The sequence below is a fragment of the Gambusia affinis genome, linkage group LG02 (assembly GCF_019740435.1).
Source record: "Gambusia affinis linkage group LG02, SWU_Gaff_1.0, whole genome shotgun sequence".
In the NCBI taxonomy this organism is placed as follows: domain Eukaryota; kingdom Metazoa; phylum Chordata; class Actinopteri; order Cyprinodontiformes; family Poeciliidae; genus Gambusia; species Gambusia affinis.
The window spans coordinates 21,005,388-21,019,340 of NC_057869.1; the positions used below are offsets into that span (position 1 = coordinate 21,005,388).

General features: G+C 37.1%; 1 long non-coding RNA gene across 1 annotated transcript; it reads right to left on the reverse strand.

Moving 5' to 3' along the window:
• Positions 1-12,154: 12,154 nt before the first annotated feature.
• On the reverse strand, positions 12,155-12,978 carry LOC122819762. Its single transcript, XR_006368658.1, has 2 exons — positions 12,550-12,978; positions 12,155-12,410 (listed from the first exon to the last, which is right to left on the reverse strand). It is a non-coding gene; the product is annotated as an uncharacterized LOC122819762 (long non-coding RNA).
• Positions 12,979-13,953: the final 975 nt, after the last annotated feature.

The window sequence follows — 13,953 nt, forward strand, 5'->3', positions numbered from 1 at the left end:
GTTCCTGGCCAAAAAAAGACCGTTTAAAATTAAACATATAACATGCACAGAATGAGGGCCTGTGGGAGACAGTAACAGTGTTGAGAATCGGGTGGAGTTGATTTCCCATGTGTATCTCTAACTGTGTCTGCACATAAACAGGAACTAAGCTGATCCTTCCCGCTATGCGGATGCCACATCAGTTACAGATTCAAAAATTAAAAGAGCGGTTTCACTTGCACTCACACTGTCAATGTGTTTGCCGCAGTCAGAAGTCAGTGTTGCTGAACCCTGGTGGTCTCCTCACATTGTAGTCGTGAATTTAAACACCTGGGCTTCCAGCACAGACTAAAAAGATTAAAATTTCCGCCATCTTACAGCTTTTCCTCCTTGTAATGTGTTGATGATTTGAGATATTGCTCTACTCTGTATTTCATTTAGTTTAATTATAAAGCAGGGCTTCGGTGGCGCACTAAAATAAATTTTGTCAAAGTGTAAGTATTCAAAAACAGCTCCCAGTACCCAAACCGAGTAGTTTAAACAAAAATATTGTTGTAACTTAGGGATTAGTAGCATCAGCCAGGCTACAGGTATTAAATCAAATATTAAAATATTAAATATTAAATAGTGATCATTTAAAGTAAAAGCTGAACTGAACTTGGAAGGTAAAAGAATTTACTGAGCTATGCCTCTATCAGCTACTTTGAGAATCTTATGTTGACTTGTTTTAAAAAGTTTCCTCATCATGTATCTATATCAAGCTTTCTGTTAAGATCAATTAACATGTGAAGGGTCTTCTACTGGTCAATAGGAGAAATGTCAGGGGAAAGTTCAGAGATTATTTCAGTCAGAGGAAGGCAGGAGAGTTCTGTTGTCTTTTCCCTCACAAATATCAAGCTGACTTTATTGCCTGAGAGGATACCAAGAGAAGAAGAAATTCAATAAATAACAGAAAGAACAAAAGTAGATTGTTTGTGAAGGACATGGTAAATTATGCAACATCTATGTAACACAATGTCAAAAGTGACACACTGAAAAGTGATTGCCAAAGTCAATGGAGGCCCCCATTGTAAAGAAGTAAAGCAATTCTCATGTTTATTATGACATGTTTTATGGATCGTGTCACCATGATTGGTTGTCACAAGAAGCTTATTTCAAAAATCAGAATGCTGCAGCAGTACAATAAATGTAAACATCAATTTGGTGCTCTTCATAGAGGCTCAGATGATCAATACGAGAAAACTATAGTTTTAATTTGTCTGATGTAATATTCAGATATTAATTGTGTTTTAGCAGTAAGCTGAAAAGCATCGTAACTAACTGAAATAAAAACATTGGTCTGTGTGAAATAAGTCTATGTAATATAGATTATAGAGTAATGGGGCTCCATACTGGCAGAGTTGTTGGTAGTTTTTCCTTGCAGCAAAGGATCAAGGTTTCCTTTTGCCAATTCACTGCTAGAGATATAGCAGCTTAATCATAATGTGTTTTTTTTTTAAATGTCGTACTAGATTTTATGATCATGAAAGTAAAATGTGGAAGTTGGTGAATAATAAACAACTAACTGAAAAATGTGTCATTCTTAGCACTTTATTAATTCAGTTATAGCTCAACCAGTTGCACAATGCTGATATTAATCTGTTTGATCTGTACATAAAGCATTAACAATTTATTATCTCCAATTTATTTCAGCAGCAAAATGTTGTGGAAAAACCAGTTTCATTATTCTAAACACCTGACAGTTTTGACCTTTTCTTGAACTTCACGTGGCTGTGTTACAGAGTAACCTTTTTCAGATCCCACTTCTATTTTATTAGCAAGAGTGGTGCTGACTGTCTGCTGCTGTCATTTATTTCATGCATTCAATATTCAAAATACAAAGGCTGATGGTTTCAGCAGTTTTTTCAAAACTGAGTCGCTCAGTATCACTGTTTAAAATTAAGACAGCATTATTTTTTTTAGGAGTTTTTGTCCTCAATGTAAAAAGGTTTTGTGTACTGCAGGGAAAAGTCACAAAGGCTATGTGGTAATGGAAACTCCTGGAAAAACATAAAAAAGAAGAGACTGTGATCTAGTCACGTCAAGACAAGGTAAGTTTATTTGTATTGTATATTTCAGCAACAAGGCAGGTCAAAGTGTTTGCATCATAAAAACATTATAGAGTCATCAATTATGACAATCTAGAGTTAATTTTCTTTCAGGGTTTCTTTTCAAACATCATGCTCTTCTTTATAGTTAATTCTTGAGTTAATTTTAAAATGTGAATTTTAAACTATTTAACTTTTGGATTGTTAACTCAAACTGGCAAAATAATGAAATGCTGCAAAGCATTGTAATGCTATTCAGAATGAATGATATGCATGCACTACCAACAATATAAAATATACAACTCTAAAGCACCAGCAAACTTTTCTTGTCACTGCACTTACAGAGATCTACTGCAGTGATTAAAATCTCACGACCACTCTTGAAACAGGACTAAATTTACTGCCTTGACAGGGCCTATATCTGCAGGGACAGACTGTAAGAACAAAGAATAAACTGCATTAATCAGTCACTATTTGCCCTGAACAGTAGCATCCAATGATAGCCATTTGGGATGCATGCACAAACCACAGACGCTGTGCAAATATGTACTTTAATACATAACATAAAATATATCTATAAAAAAAATAACCTTTAGTTTTTAAATGTTTACTGAGAGTCTAAATTTTTCTTTGGTGTCATTTTGGAGGAAAGAAAGATCAACAATCTTTTGAAAAGCTTCCAAAAGTGCTCTGCTGACAATGAAATTTCATGAGCCCATAAGAAGAATCTTGCAAAAGTGTTAATACCCTTTTATTGAATTTCTTTACATTTGGTTGTGAACCGACCACAAAGATTAGTGGCTTTTATATAAATTTTACTAACCATTCAAAGTATATATATAGTAATTTGAATGCATAACTGTCAGGTCAAGCGGCATCTCTGTTGACCTGATAGAGAGATCAGGTCAAGAGAGTTTATGCTGTGGTCTCTCTTGACCACAGCGTAAACATTATTTTATTTCAAGTTAATTGTTCCATCCAACATGAGTATTCAACTCCTTGTGCATAACAGAAATAGATGACAAATGAGTTAAAGTAAGAAAACAGTTTGACTGCTTCTTACTTGTAAACTCTAATAGATAGTTTTCAAAAATTGTGATTAGCGCTAATCAATCACGGTATGAGCGATGTTTTTTCATCGCATTGCCATTTTGTCTGGTTTTTTCCCATTTGGCATGAGTGTAACAGGGTCTGAGCTGACCCTGACAGGAAAAGAACAGTCTTTAATAACAGACATCTCACTCTGCAGGGAGCTTCTGTTTGATTTCATTGCTCGAGGCAAAGCTGTCTGAATATTACCCAAACTCCCCCTGTGCCATGGCAGGAAGCTCAATCTCACTGTCTCCACTCCTCATATTTTTATTGGCAGCAGGAGGACTGGGGGTAGTGGGTGAATATGGGTGTGGATCGGTGTGCCTCAAATGCATGACTTGAAAGAGGCTAGGCTGACAAAGGTGAACAACTACTGGTGAGGGTTATATGTGTTTGAGCACCCACATGTGTGCAAATACTGGAAAACACTTCTTCCTTACCAACCTGGAAGAATGATAGATAGATAGATAGATAGATAGATATAGATAGATAGATAGATAGATAGATAGATAGATAGATAGATAGATAGATAGATAGATAGATAGATAGATAGATAGATAGATAGATAGATAGATATAGATAGATAGATAGATAGATAGATAGATAGATAGATAGATAGATAGATAGATAGATAGATAGATAGATAGATAGATAGATAGATAGATAGATAGATAGATAGATAGATAGATAGATAGATAGATAGATAGATAGATAGATAGATAGATAGATAGATAGATAGATAGATAGATAGATAGATAGATAGATAGATAGATAGATAGTTTTGGGCCCAACGCTGTTACACTGTCCGGCCAGGCCGCAGCAGCCCAAACGGCTGGCCAAATCTGCACAACTCTGCAATCAATGTGGTAATTTTAAGTTGGTGTAATTTAGTGGCATAAGTTTTGTTAGATCTTTTGCTGAACTTTTAGTGATTGTAGATTTTCTTCTAGTAAGGAAACTTTTTCCTTGAACGCATTTGCACTGTCTGTTGTGGGGCTGCCTAAAGTTAAATATCAGACGTAGTAATTTCTGTGGGGTTAACGGAGTAAGCTGATTTGTCGGTGTGTGTGTGTGCGTTCGTACTGGCGTTTGTTGTGCTTCCGTTTGTTAGTCAAAGTCTCTCATATTCATAGGAAGTTAATTAAAAACAAAATCAAATAAAAATATAAAAATAATAAAATATAACAAAAAAAGTTTGGCGACTGGCTGTCCGCGAGAAGTGGCGATCTCACCTTTTCGTCGGACGCGGCGGAAGGTAAACGCTGGGTTTTGTCGGTTTTAGCCCTGAGATTTAGCGAATCTCTAAAAAGAACGCGTAGCCAGTCTGTGCCCGTTAAAGAAACACAAAAAGTGGTGATAACTGGCCATCATAGGAACAGAGAAAATTAAGGTTTAAAGTGATCGCGATCTGTTCCTGGGACGAAATATAAGTGAAATACAGCTGTATGTGCATGAGTACACGTGCAACCCTGGATAAGCGTCTCAACAACTCCCCCTTTTGGTCTCTAAGAGACCACAAATAGAACATCAAACAGCTTGGGGAGCATCACACATCCTGAGGAAACACTGCCCACTGTTCGGAAAACTCCCCGGGCCCATTACGATGTTTGTTGTTGTCATTTCATTTCATTCTTATGGGGTAAAAATCGAACAGAGCGCCCCCTGGCCCTGGGCGGCGGGTAGAAACCACAGTGTTCCTCTTACAGGCTAACAAAGAACATTCAACAAAAAATAAATATAAAATAAATAAATATTATTTAAAAAATTTATGGATAAATGGTAACTGAAATGTAAAATTAATAAAATGTTATTTAATACCTGAAAAGAAATGCAAAATGAAGAAAATAATAAAACATTAGATTTTATTTAAAAATAAATTTTTAAAATGAGAAATGAATAAACATTAGTGAAAATTTTGATTTTTTTTTTTTTGAGTTTTTTTTTAAACCAAAAGTCAAGAAGATAAACCTTAAAATGAATATTTGTTAGATGATGCTTGAAAATTTTAAACGTAAACAAAGAAATTTTCAGATACTTTTTTAGATGAAAACCATGTGTAATCAACAGAATAAGAAACAAGCACCCTCGAAAAATATGCAAATCAGTGTTATTGTCAAAAATTCAGTAGAAGTACAATGTAATTATTCTAGAAAATTCATTAGAATTCAGTAGTATTGAGTTGTAATGCGATCTACAAAGTTTAATCAAGGCAATGTCTTCTAGCACACCATCAATGTTGCACCGGTTTGAATTGCACACTTGCATTCAAATGTGCAATTTGAATGAATAAAGTGAAATTAATGAGTTAAAAGAGTAAATTTAAAAATAAATGTTAGAAAGTGAAGCCGGCATTTGAAATCTGTTTCTTATATTATTATTATTAATTTTTTTTTTTTTAAATTAGTGAAACGTGAACAAACAATAAAATGTAAATAGAATACAATGTGAGGTTAATACTGTGAATGCCGGTAAACTATAAATTGAATAATGCAAGATGAATAAAATGTTAGTCAATATGAAAGCTTGGATGAACCAAAACTTAATGAGAATAAGATAAATGATTAAATGTTAGATATAACACTGACAAATAAAATCCTAAACAAAGTATTGTTAAGATCCCTTTTAGTACTCGAGAGGTGAAATCTTTAAGTTCAAAATATGAAAGTAGTTAGTGGTCATAAAGGGATACAAACTTACCATCTGAAAAGAAATATGTTTAGTGAACAAAATGAAAACACATTTTAAACTTGGCAATCAATGTTTTAGATAAAAATTCAGTCTTAACACAATGCAATGATACTGGCCAAATCTTAAGAAGTCAACAGGATTAATTTGTTTTAATGAGCTCTGCAAACTTAATTCAAAATTGTGTCGTCTAGTATCTGTTAATGTCAACCAGTTTCTACGTGTGTCCAGATGCCTCATTTTCATCCAGGCACACCGAGAAAGGATTGGACTTTTTACATTTAAAATCTGGAAAGTTGCAGCTCCACAGTTGCGCTGCACTTGACCTGTGAAAAGATGCTGTGATTCAGAGGTTGTTGTTCGCCTACCATGATGACACAGGCTCTAAGTCTCACCATAGCACAGACACCTGTCACACCAGTCTATATTCTCTCAATTAGTTTATTACCCCTGCATAAATAAAATATCCCATCTCTAGCCTATTAAGTGCTGTGGGAATGTGATGTTACACCAACTTTCAGGGATCCGGCCCACACTGCGGTTACCTGTTGTAAAATTGAAATAGACATAGTTATCTTTAACTGGAATAGCGGCACCATCCGGGCTCCGCTGTTGATTACTGGAAATAAAGCTGTTAAAGTGTCACATCTAGAGGGCTGTTGAAACTTAGTCATATTAAACATGCAGTTAAAACCCCAAATGTCAGATGGAATCAAAGAAGCAGGTTCAGTATAGATTCTGGGTCGTCCAGCTGTGCAGGCCACACAGTTAGACATTTGATATTATCGTGCTGTTGCAGTTAATCAGTCTAACCACAAGTTGGTTCCTGTGTAATGTATCGACTCAATTTAATTTTGTTTGTGCACAAACCTTAGCCAATTTTGTTTTAAATTTTGATTCATTCATTCTGCTTTGCCTTGGGAGGTAATGATTGATTAGACATTTTATGATGATTTTACTATCTTCTGCTGTTGCTGGCCAGGCTTCAGGCCATCCTGTGAAAGCATCAACACAAATCAGCAAATATTTTTGTCTTGCACCGGGTTTATCATGTCAGTAAAATCCAACACAATTTCTTTCCCTGGACATGTGACTGGAGGAAACTGTCCCTGATGTGGGTTCAAAGTTTTCTTAGGGTTGAACTGTCCGCACACCGAACAATTCTTAACAAAATGTTTCACCATGTGGATCATTTGGGGGTGCCACCACTCTTTAAGATTGTGCATCATCTGCTTCGTCCCAACATATCCAACCCGTGAGCTTCTTGAAGCAGCTCTTGTATTTTCCCAGGAGGCAGAATTAACCTGCCATCTGGGCCCCTCCAGCACCCATTTGTTTCACGTTTTTCTCTTCAGGTGATGCCCCCTTTTGGCATCTTACCACCTCTTCCAGGCTCTTAACCCTTGTGTGTTGCTTCTGAAACAACAACCATCTGTAAAGAACTGTCTCACCTCTGGTCCCAGCAGAGGAGCTGCTGAAGTTCTGGTGTTACCTTGTCTGTCTTTGCCACCAGGTCTGCACACACATGTGGTTCTCCTTCTGAAAAACAGTCTGCCATATTTATGTCTTGGTGTGTGAATGAAATGTTTGGAGCTTTCAGGACTTTGGAAAGTGTTTGTTGTCTCGACGCTGTCATGGTGAAACTCAGTGAATGTCCCATGACTATGTGTTCAGTTTTTGTATTTGTATCGGGTATCCCAGCTGCCTGTTGCGTACAAGGGTGATGCCCTTTTCCTCCCCCTTTTCTGAAACAAAACACCTTTAAAAGCCAGTTTTGTTACAGAAATATCCAAAAAGAACTGTAGTGTAGTCAGGGATGGAGAGCTCTGCAGCTGACGCCATGTGTTGTTCGAGAGAGACAAAAGCTTGTTCAATGGGGACATGCCAGTCGTTCCTGCTGAAATTATTCTACCCAGAAACATAACCTGTTTCCGAGCAATCTGCAATTTGTTTTTACTGACCTTAAAACCTGTTTGACGCAGGCGCTGTAAAACCAGAGAGGTGGCTTTAACGCAGGTCTCCGTAGTTGGTGCAGCAAGCAAAAGGTCTAGTGGGCAGTCCTGCAAAATATCTTGCAAAACCTGATTAAACTAAAATCGATTCTATTATGAGGGAACAGTCAATTTTAAAAATATTTATATGGATTGCATATTAGATGTTAATTTATTTTAACTAAAGTCTTTAAGTCTAGTAATGATAATAATTTTATGCTCACAGTTAATGGAAATATGACAAATTAAATTGGAATATCTTACATAACAATAGAAAGAAAACTATTTAAATAAGAAATGTAGGCATGCTAGGAAATATGTTTAAAGATAGTTAATTTTACAAAGGAAGGAGTCTCATCAGAATGCCTAATTTCACGAATTTATGGAAATTTGTAGTACATTTTACTTCAAAATTTATTATGTGATGAGATCCTAAATGACTGATCTTATATTTTTCAAGAGAGCGGGAGAAAAACAAACCTAGTGCTGCTGTGGCAATCGAATCTGTGGCTGCCAGGGAACGTTTCATCATTACGCCCAATTCTTTCACTTGGTGCTCAGGGTGCAAACAGAGAGAAATGTGACATTTAATACCATTCTGATTTTTTTTTTTTTTTTTTTTTTTGAAAGAGACAACAGCAGCTACACCAACAGGAGCTACATAAATGTCCGAGACTTTTACCTGCCAGGTTGTTTCCTCCAAAGTGGAAAGGAAAGGTTCCTGGTACCATTCAGATACGTCTCTGTCGCAGAACAGGGTCACGTGTGGTGGATCCGGGGGAGGAACACAGAAGCGCAGACACAGGAGCCAGGGCTTCCAGGCCAAGAACGTTGACATTAGGCTGCTGTAGGGTAAATTTGTTAAAAGTTCTCAATAGATGTCAGCAAACTCAGACACCACTGGCTGGATCAGATACTGTCCTTCTGTTTGGAAATTTCCACAACGAAGGGAGGTGCCATCAGGAAATGCAACAATTAGTCCATCAGCCGAGCACATGATTGTTGCTGCCATCTTTATCAGCAAAGCTCGCTCAAGTAAATTCATGGGAGTCATAGGAAAACTTACAAAAGAATGTTTCATATTCTGATTACCCAAGGTGAAGGTCAGAGGCATCGTGAATAGCAGACTCTGTTCAGTCCCTGAGAACCCTGTTAAAGACACAGTTCTTGATGTCAGAGAAAAAGGAGGAGCAGAGTTCAGAGTGGAATGTGTGGCTCCGGTGTCAACCAGGAAGTCTGTGTGTTTTCCTTCCACTGTTGCAGACAACATGGGGTCTGCTGTACCCACATTGTCTCCGGGGTCCTCAGCAGTGTTTCAGTAGATGTTCTGTGTGGCCTCAGTATTCCCCTGAAAGCAATGTCCAGGAATCACATAAGGATTGTTGGGGATCATACCTGGCAGTCTTTGGTATGTTCACACAGTGTTTTGCCCAGTGTCCAAAATGTCTGCACTGGTAGCACGTCAAGTTCCTTTGGTCCTTGGCCTCGTGCTCCGCGACCTTGCCCCATGGCTCCCCATCCACATCCAGCCAAACGCCATCCCCGTCCACGAGGAAACGCTCTGTATCTGTTTGAGGATATAAAAAAGAAAAAGCAGGAGGAGGAACCAGTTCCCCCCCCCAGTATGATTAGAGTTTTGCCAGTAATTTGGAATTTTACCCTGTGTAGATTTATTTTGAGAAGATGCTGCTGCAACCATCACATGTTCTTGTTTACTTTTTATTTAATTAATGTAATTTTGTTTTGCTTCCTGCAATTGGAGTTTCAGCGTCTGAGTGTCTAAGCCCTTAAGACTGTTTTTTTTTTATTATTATTTTTATTCGTCCTGCGCCTTTAAGAGGTGATGAAGCAGGTGTCTTTTCCATCTCACATGTTCACACCCTGCAAGATCTTGATTGTGTTTTATAGACTGCATAACATATCCAGGGACGCCTTTTAAAACTGCTTCTTTAAGCATTTCAATTAAGTTTGAGTATGGACCTTTAAGATTAACTGTAGTTTGTCTGAGCCAGGTTTCTAGATATAATGTCATTTAGCTGGGACCAAACATGGGATTTGGGGAGGATGGGGTTTGATCTCATACAGTCCAATTCGGGGTTCTATTCCCAGTGTGGACTCCTGAAGTTTTGTGGGGTAGCAGTTCCCCCTTGACTGTCAAAGTTCCTTCTGTGATATTAATTAGGGGATATATCCCCTTAGAGTACGTGTCAAACTGAAGGCCCGTGGGCCAAATCCGGGCAGCTGTGGGTTTGTGAGGCCCTCCAGATTCTAAACTAAACACTAAGTGTGCTTAAATATTATGCTATCAATCAAATTAATGCAGTTTTATCCGTTTACTGCCAAATTATATCAAGCAGTCGCTCCAGTTTCTTTTAGAATTATCAGGGAAATTCACCAAAATCAACAAATCCCTGCACTTTTCTGAGCAAATAAAAAAAGTGAAACTTCCTTACTTGAACTAAACAGCTGCCTCAAACCTAATTGATGTCACATTATATGACCTGTACAGCGAGTAATAAAAAGTCAAATTTACCGTTATAAATAAGTGCAAATATTTCCAAATAACTACCACAAACACTTTCTATTACAAAAAATCACGGAAATTCAATGATATTTAAGAAATGCTTGATATTTTAACAGTTTGTGAATGGCTTTTATCAATACATTCTGGTACAACTGGCCCTTTAAGAGCATTCATGTTCTTGATTTGGCCCCAAACGAAAATAGTCAAGTCTGTATTTTTATGCTAGTGTGTTCAGAGCTGGTGGCAATGACCCTTTTTAAAAAAATTATTTTATGTTATTGTCCCTGTCAGGGACCCAATAGTTTTCATTTTACCTGAGTTCTGTCTCTGCAGTCTGCCTGTTTTGTCTTCAGTCTCTTTTAGTGAAAACTCCTGCCTCTTTCTGTTTTTATTTTTAATTGAAAAAATTTATTATCATTCAGTGTTGCCCCTTTTAATTATTCTCATTTGTGATCTTGCTATTGGAGCATTTGCCTGCATGTCAGCTAGAACAATTTTATCTATTGTTTGCTCTTTTTTATCTTAATTTAAGAGGATTCCAGTTCCATGTTGTCCTGTTGCTGCTTTTGTTATTTAACATTTGATCAGCTGACCTATGTCCCTTATAGAGCTTCATCCTGTCCTGTGGTGTGCATGGCACGCTTACAAATTATTAGTTTTACCTGGTAGTGACATTGTTTGTAGGAGACGTGTCAGCAAAAAAGAAATTAATTAGAAATCTTACATGTAGCTGTTGTCAAATTCATCAAGGTGGAACACTTCTGTCTGATTCCTGACAGATGACACAACCCAAAGTTCGCTCCTCTGCAGAACATTGTTTTTTTTCTTGGGTTTTTACACTTTTTAAACAAAAATTACCGTCCTAAATTTAAACCAAATCTAAAATCCTCTAATTCAATATTTCTTTATGAATTTAATAATCATCAATCAATCAATCAAACCTAGTTTAAACTTCAGTCTAGAAAATGTTATTCATATTCACAATTCTCAGTTTGAAGTAACCAGTTATTTAAATCAAAGTTTCCTTTAATCTTTTATTTTATAGCAGTAGACATCTTTTTATAATTATTATTTATTAAATAATTAATAACTTCATCAGTTACTCAGTGCTTGAGTACAGTTTGTTTGTTCTCATAATCACACTAATTTTCATCAACCAAAGCAGCACAAACAGAAACATAAACATTTATCTTATTTTCAGTTAGTCACAAATTTTCAGTCTGCTTTTCTTGTTTTTCTGTGCTCAAATTATCAATTTTATTGAAGCTTCATAAAATTTCCAATATTAGTTAACATTTTTAATATGTTAATATTTATCTTTTAGTTGTCAGGATCTTGTTTTTGGTAACATGCACATTTATTTATTTATTTTGAACTATGTCAGACATATGTTAGAGTCCAGCAGTAACTGAACTACCTGCTGCTAGAGCACTTCAACCATTGTAATAAAATGTAAATTCATTTATAGAATGAAATTCTAAATTAACTGTTCAGTTTAAATGCAACAAATACTTTATGGTATATAAACACTTCAGTCTCAAGTATTTTCAGCCCTTAAAACTGTTCAATTTAATTTCAAAACTAGCATGTATTACCAGAATATTTCTTCTTTTCTTTTTTAATAAAGGAGAGAAAGTTTTACAAATCATTATTAGCTTAGACTCTGATAATTTTAAGTTGGTGTGTGAATGAAATGTTTGGAGCTTTCAGGACTTTGGAAAGTGTTTGTTGTCTCGACGCTGTCATGGTGAAACTCAGTGAATGTCCCATGACTATGTGTTCAGTTTTTGTATTTGTATCGGGTATCCCAGCTGCCTGTTGCGTACAAGGGTGATGCCCTTTTCCTCCCCCTTTTCTGAAACAAAACACCTTTAAAAGCCAGTTTTGTTACAGAAATATCCAAAAAGAACTGTAGTGTAGTCAGGGATGGAGAGCTCTGCAGCTGACGCCATGTGTTGTTCGAGAGAGACAAAAGCTTGTTCATATTCTGATTACCCAAGGTGAAGGTCAGAGGCATCGTGAATAGCAGACTCTGTTCAGTCCCTGAGAACCCTGTTAAAGACACAGTTCTTGATGTCAGAGAAAAAGGAGGAGCAGAGTTCAGAGTGGAATGTGTGGCTCCGGTGTCAACCAGGAAGTCTGTGTGTTTTCCTTCCACTGTTGCAGACAACATGGGGTCTGCTGTACCCACATTGTCTCCGGGGTCCTCAGCAGTGTTTCAGTAGATGTTCTGTGTGGCCTCAGTATTCCCCTGAAAGCAATGTCCAGGAATCACATAAGGATTGTTGGGGATCATACCTGGCAGTCTTTGGTATGTTCACACAGTGTTTTGCCCAGTGTCCAAAATGTCTGCACTGGTAGCACGTCAAGTTCCTTTGGTCCTTGGCCTCGTGCTCCGCGACCTTGCCCCATGGCTCCCCATCCACATCCAGCCAAACGCCATCCCCGTCCACGAGGAAACGCTCTGTATCTGTTTGAGGATATAAAAAAGAAAAAGCAGGAGGAGGAACCAGTTCCCCCCCCCAGTATGATTAGAGTTTTGCCAGTAATTTGGAATTTTACCCTGTGTAGATTTATTTTGAGAAGATGCTGCTGCAACCATCACATGTTCTTGTTTACTTTTTATGTATTATCGATGAATCGGAAGCATGTGATCACACGTGCAGAAAATCAGCCGACACAAATAATCAGACTTTACTTATTTTATTCTTTTTAGCGCTAAAAAGAAAGAGACGCTTACCCTCACAGGCTAATTGGTTGTGACGTGAATACACCGGGATTAAACAGCATCTGATCAAAAACGGACGATCCATTCTTTATATCTAAGACACGCCTTATTGGTCGTCTGATGAACTACGTCAGCTAAGGAATGCCATGATATCATGGTGTCAGCTTAAGTTTCACTTCTACTGAAAGCCTTTTGTTTGAAAGTGAAACATGCAAGGTCAAGTTCCATTCCTCCAAAAGCTCTCTGTGCATAAATGAAACATACTATGTGTGAAATACAGCTGTATGTGCATGAGTACACGTGCAACCCTGGATAAGCGTCTCAACAATAGATAGATAGATAGATAGATAGATAGATAGATAGATAGATAGATAGATAGATAGATAGATAGATAGATAGATAGATAGATAGATAGATAGATAGATAGATATATAGATAGATAGATAGATAGATAGATAGATAGATAGATAGATAGATAGATAGATAGATAGATAGATAGATAGATAGATAGATAGATAGATAGATAGATAGATAGATAGATAGATAGATAGATAGATAGATAGATAGATAGATAGATAGATAGATAGATAGATAGATAGATAGATAGATAGATAGATAGATAGATAGATAGTCCTTTTATGATTATGTCAGAGGTCAGGCATTTCAGTGGAAACTTTGTTCTCAGAAGGGCAGAGGGAACATTGTCAAGACCCAAACATCCAGCCTTGCCAGACAGCCTCATAACAACACAGCTGATTTGTTGCAAACTTCCCAGCCTCAATCGCATCATCAATCAAGTCTGCAGCCCCGCTGATGGAAACACAAGCACTCAGAGATCCTATGCCCTCTCCTGCGACACGCGCTGCA